Source organism: Parasteatoda tepidariorum, chromosome 7, assembly GCF_043381705.1.
Source record: "Parasteatoda tepidariorum isolate YZ-2023 chromosome 7, CAS_Ptep_4.0, whole genome shotgun sequence".
Classification (NCBI taxonomy): domain Eukaryota; kingdom Metazoa; phylum Arthropoda; class Arachnida; order Araneae; family Theridiidae; genus Parasteatoda; species Parasteatoda tepidariorum.
Genome location: NC_092210.1, coordinates 4946372 through 4952730, shown reverse-complemented (window position 1 = coordinate 4952730; position 6359 = coordinate 4946372).

Sequence of the window (6359 nt, the reverse complement as noted above, 5' to 3'; positions counted from 1 at the left end):
CTAGGCACGTGCCTAGGGCCTACGAAATTCAGGGGCCTACGAAAAACTTGGGAGAAAAAAATTTGTTGACAAAAATAATTTAGCTTTAAAAACAACAAGTGTATTTTGCACAAAATTATGAAGATACAAATAAAAATATAATATATTTCGGTAATAAATTATTTTGCAGAATCTTATGATCTAATATATTACTTTTTTGCGATTTTTGGATAAAGTTCGATAAACAAATTTGTAAATTAAAATCCATATTAATAAAAATGTTAAAAAAATATGCAAGAAAATTTTAGCATATATTTTGAAAAAAGGGTAGGAGTGGGGGAAGGAGGGGAGGCCCCAAAAACGGCTATGCCTAGGGCCTACGAAAGGTATAATCCGGCTCTGATCTTCTGTGATTATTTTATAATCTTCTATGTCTGAATTAGTTTTTCCCTATGTAAAGCTAAATTTCTTAGTTCAATCCGCAAATTTTTACCCATAGCTGTTTCGTCAAATTTTAGCAAGAGTTTGCTTAACTTATTTAGTTCGCCAGATTGAAGCTTGTTAAGACATATTTCCGGGAAACGTTTCGGATCTAGATAGGAAAAATCGGCACACAATTCTCCATTTGCGAGATACTGGCGTTCCATTGACGCTACAACTGTGCTGAAAATAATGTTATGGACGTTTATCTTAAATGCAGTGGTTTCATCATCAAAAACTGTTTCACTCGACGCTGTCTAACCCGGCATCAAGTTTCTTTTCTTCAATCTTTTTGGTGGAAACTTTGTTTGAACTTTGAATTTCTATTTCAGTTTCTTCAAATTCCTTATTTGCGCGAATAATAAAATCAACTGTAACTTTTTGTACACCTTCAAAATCTCTTACTATTGTTTTTAGTTCTGAACACGTTTGTGATACCATTCCAAAAGCTTTTTAAGATGTCGAAACAGGAGGTTTGCAAATATTGGGAGAGCGGTGTAGTTAATTCAAATATTCATGAGAATATTTTGGCGGTGATTACTGTTTCATGTTTGTAAAATATCTTGCGGATATCTGACTTGAAATTTGAATTTCGTTGTATAGTTTCTAAACTTGTAATCAATGTGACATATAACGGCTTTATAGTTGAATCTGAGTTTGAAAATGAACCAAAAATTTTCTTTAATGCAGAATCTTTGAACCACCAACGTGTTTCTCCAATAGTTGTGAGCCTTTTTTTATTTCTGTGCTCGTTACTTTGTTCCCAGATGTTCATGCGTTGGTATGATTCACGGAAAAATACTGCGACGCTATTTAGTAGGCTGAAAAACGATGCACTTTCAATTAGTGCTTTCATGGTACCTCCTAAAACTAAATTTAAGACATAAATTAAGTTATAAAATACCGGGTGATTCAGATCATGCGTGCCACCATTTTTTTCGAGAATGGAGCGAATAATCGATTTGAAATAAAAAATCTAATAACTAAATCAACCCCAAGGAATTCAATAGTGATATTGTTAATTCCCTCAAGTAGCCGGAAGTACCGTAATTTGAATACAACTTTGATTTTTTAAATAAAAACCTATTTCTTATTTGGTATCATTAGAGAGAGTTTTTGAAAAGAAATAACTTTTACTTAAAATATTTTTTAATATCTCTTTATTTTCGAGATAATAGATAAGAAAAAATACATATTAAATAGATTTTGACATATTTACTAAAAAGGTTTTTTTCGTCGTAATGTCTTATATCTTCATTAAAGCACATTTGTGCTTTTCTTCCCTTGTTTTATAAAAATTGAAGCGATTTTGATAGTTTAAGTTAATTATTATTGGTAAAAATGATAAATTGAAGTAATTAATCAGAATTTTTCGTATTTATTATCTTGAGAACAGTAAGAGATATAAAAAAAGTAAAAGTTACTTTTTTGCGAAAACCCTCTCCAATGATGCCAAATAANAAACTGAATCCGACGAACACTACGAACAGCACCTTACTTGGCGACCACCAGCCAGCTACTTGCTCAAGCTAACGCGGTGAAAAAATTCAAGCCTGTGCATTAAGGTTCCTCCTTCCATCGGGGACAGTGGCGCTGCCTTAGAATCACTACTTTGAGCGGGAAAAATTAAGGTCGGATTCTTTTTAGACAGACCTCGTATATACTAGGTCTAGTTAAGTGCCCCTGCCCGGTATACCCTACACTGATGTTTTTTTTAAGGTCAAGTGCCATTGCCCGGTATACCCTACACTGATGTTTTTTTAAAGTCCANGACCTCGTATGTAATACAACCTTAACAAATGCAAAATGAAAGAGAATATATGATTATTAGTTTATTTTTTTGCTGAAATTATTTTCAGACGAGTATGGAGTTTCCTTAAATTAAATTAAGGTTAGTACATTTTTGCTTTTCGCTTGTATTCTCCGAAAGACAAAATTATCTTGTTTAAAAAAACGTGTGCATTTCTCGCTTGTTTGACATTCGAGGATATTAAGATTTGAAAACATTTTCTGTTCTCAAAGAGGTTCAAAATTTTTGAGAACTATTGAAAATTCAGAATTGTCTTCAAGATTTGAGCACGACTGTTCACCTTAGTGTATATGTATAAAACTAGTGTATTAATATTTTAATGAACTGGAATTAAAAGTACTTTTTACTGCCACTACTTACAAATATATTAAAAGTCAGATAGAGAAATAGTCGTGCTCTAAATTCCTGATAAAGGAAACCGAAGGAAAGGATACTGAAAGAGTTAAATTTCACACTGCAAAGTTTTATTGATATCTCACAAGCGGATAATAAGGATACTTTTCAGTCAGAGGAGAAATTCTACTTTTTCTTTATTAACCCATGGAAAATGATATGAGCGCATAGCATAGAGTAGACATGTGGTGGCTCAGTTGATATGGCGTTCACCTTTCAATGAGGTGAACCGGGTTCAAATCCCAGCGGCGGCTGGACGTTATGAATTCCTCTCCCGGCTCGAACCGATCACAGTCCTGACGTAAAATATCCTTAGTGGTAGACGGACCATAGGTTAGAGTCCCCTTGCTATCAGGCTAACCGTTGGAGATTCTCTCCTCCATGTAACGCAAATGCGAGTTAGTTCCATCAAAAAGTCCTCCACGAAGGCAAATTTCTTCTGATAGTTGATCCAGTAGTTCCCTTGTTTTCTAGATTGGGTTCAAAATTACAAGGCTATTGTTATAAAACATATATAACGTAAAGGTTGTCAATAATTGTAAGACTTTTTCTAAGTTACTATTGGGTTTACAGGAAAATTTGAAATCAGCGAAAGAATACGCGACCCATTATACAACAATGCAAAAGATGCTTTAATTTGAAAAAAAAATTTGCAGAGTGGTGGTACGGGCATTTACCCTTAAATGTATAAATCAGATGTGCCGCTTAGTTCTGAAAGTTTGAATATGTGTGCGCATGCTCTTTTGCTCCACATGTGATGTGTCTTTAAGTTAGAGAACATTAACATTGAATTGGAGAGAAAATACCCTAACACTTTCGTTTTTATATATATATATATATATATATATATATATAACGTCGTNATATATAAAATAAAAAAAAGAAAGTAAAAAAAACCGTTACTGTAAAAGGAGGCGTGTACATTCGCAGACAGAACTTTCTGATAGATCTAATACATACCTGATACCTGCCAACTTTTTGACACTTTCAGAACCCAGTGGTAACTAGTAACAGTAAACCCAGAGGTAACTATTGAAGTGATATTGTAAGCAAATACTTGATTCACTTTTCCCCATCACGGAAAACACAATAAGATGCCTAGCTGGTCCTCTTTATGTGCGTTTAAACACTTAAATGTAGTGGTAAAAGAACAGTTAAAAGTGCATTAAAAGTAGTAGATAAAAGTACATTAATCAGAAAAAAAAAAACAAAAAAACAAGAATCAGCAGGATTGAAAAAAAAAATTCTCACATTAAATATAAAAATAAAATCTTCTGAAAAATCCAGAAGAGATGGCAGGTATGTAAATACGATAAGTTTGCTATAATAATTTAAAAAATAAAAATACAATCTTAAAATTTGAAAAATCGTTTAATAGAACACATTTCAATGAATCAAATGAAAATATTCCAAAAGATAAAATTAGTTCTATAAGTAAGGAAGAGCGAAATTGCATACGAACAAATTTCTTTAAAAAGATGACCCATTAACAAATATTAAAAATGAATATAGCAACCTTAAATCATTCAAATATTTATTGCTACGTTTAGTAAATTGCCATGTTTAGTAAATGTATCAATTTTTCTAAAAAGAAATTATTTTAAAGCAATGACTGAATTTTCCTTGCTTAGCGGAAAAAAAGAAATCGTGATCCTGAAAAGGAAGCCAAGAATAATAATTTCGGAGGAGAGGAAGCAGAGGTGATTAGAATCGGAAGCATTTATGTAATACCTCCGGAAGATGTGTGAAAATGGAGAAACGATTGTGGATGAGAAAATTTCTGCCAAAAAAATGCAACGTTTGGATCTCTTTCTTTAAAAAGAAAAACAATAGAAATGATTTTAAAGAAGGAAGCGCAGACTTGTCAAGCAACAGAAATCTGCTATGATTTGTGAAGTGATATAGAATATGAAGTGCAAAGAAGCTGTGAGAAAAAAATAGAATTATTTTTCGCTTTTAAAAGCAACTTAGGTAGGAAAGAAACGACTCTATGAACTATACAGGTATACTATATGAAACAGCTATTTGAACTATATACTGTATTGAACGACTATATGAAATATATACTGCATGAAACGGCTGCATGAACTATATACAATATGGAACGGCTGTTTAACTTAAATACTTTATGAAACGACTATATGAATCATCTACAGTATGAAACATCTGTATGAATTACACACTGTATGGAACGGCTGTAGGAACTAATTTTTGTATGAAACGGCTTTATGAACCATATACTGTATGAAAACGGCTGTATGACTTATACACTGTATGAAACGGCTGTATGTATCATATACAGTGTGAATCGGCTGTTTGAACTATATACTGTATGATAGGCGGTATAAATTAAACACTTTCTGAAACGGCTGTATGAATCATATACACAATATGAATTATATACTGTATAGAACGGCTGTATGAACTATATACTTTATGAAACGATTGTTTGTACCATACACAGTATGAAACGACTGTTTAAATTATATGCTGTATGATACGGCTATGAAAAAGAAAACACTAGCAAAACATGAAAATATTGTATACAAGCGAGGTTTTTTAATTCTTAATTGCACATTTCTGATACAAATTTTGGTCTAAAATAAAAAAAATAGAAATTGTGTTCTATTATCATTTTATAGAATATAAGGACATCTCTATTTCTATTAATGTAGTCACAAATAGACATATTGTTTCAAGAATCACCGTAAGATAATAAGTTCCAAAATGACAAATTTCAAGTTTTGGACTTCGAAAACAAAAAAATTGTATGTACAGTGCGAAAAAAAAACTACTCAATAGCGAACCCAAATTTGAATTTTATTAAATTACGTTTTTCTAAAGAAATTATTTAAAAAAATTTTAAATTTTTTTAAAAAATATTTTTAAGTAATTGCTTAGAAACTTATATATTTTCAATTGGTTCGTATTGGTCCTAAAAATTGAGATAGAAACTTGGTGACATTTCTCAATTGCATTTCTTAAAACATTTCGTAGTGATAGACTAATTAGGAAAAGGTCGTATAATTTTCTGATTTTTAATTTTTTTGACATTAAAAAGCAGTAAAAAAAAAAAAAACATTTGTAAATCTTCCCTCCACTGATACAAAATCTAATTTTTTAAATTGCTTATTGAACAAGACATTTGCTTAATGGGAATCATGTGTGATTTATAAAATACATTAATATGAATTCTGATGAGTAATTTGCAAATCGATATGTGATTCCTTAATCACTCTCAGNAGTATCGTTAAGTTGATGACATTTCAACTTTTTGGCGATACATAATCCATCTAAAAAAAGTGGGTGTAAAGGACGATAAAAAAATTTTAAGTAAGAAAATTAGTAAATAATTTAAATTAGTAACGTTCGAGTACTAAATTAGTAATCAAACGTAGTAATCAAATTAGTAATCAAACGTACGAAATCTTTTAAATATGTTTAAACTAAAATCTATGTTTCATCAAATAATAATTAATGGTGGTTAATAAAGAATGATTAATAATAGTGATTAATGAAGAATGATTAATAATAGTGATTAATAAAGAATGGCAAATAATTACTTCTCAGAGGGGTGGGGCATGTCATTTCTTGAACTTTGGAAATCATTTGAAGGTGCTTTCGTGTGTGATTGTTATATTTTCCGAAGCGCCAAGAAGTATTTGTGGAATTGAGTTAAAATTTCTGTTTCTTCTCA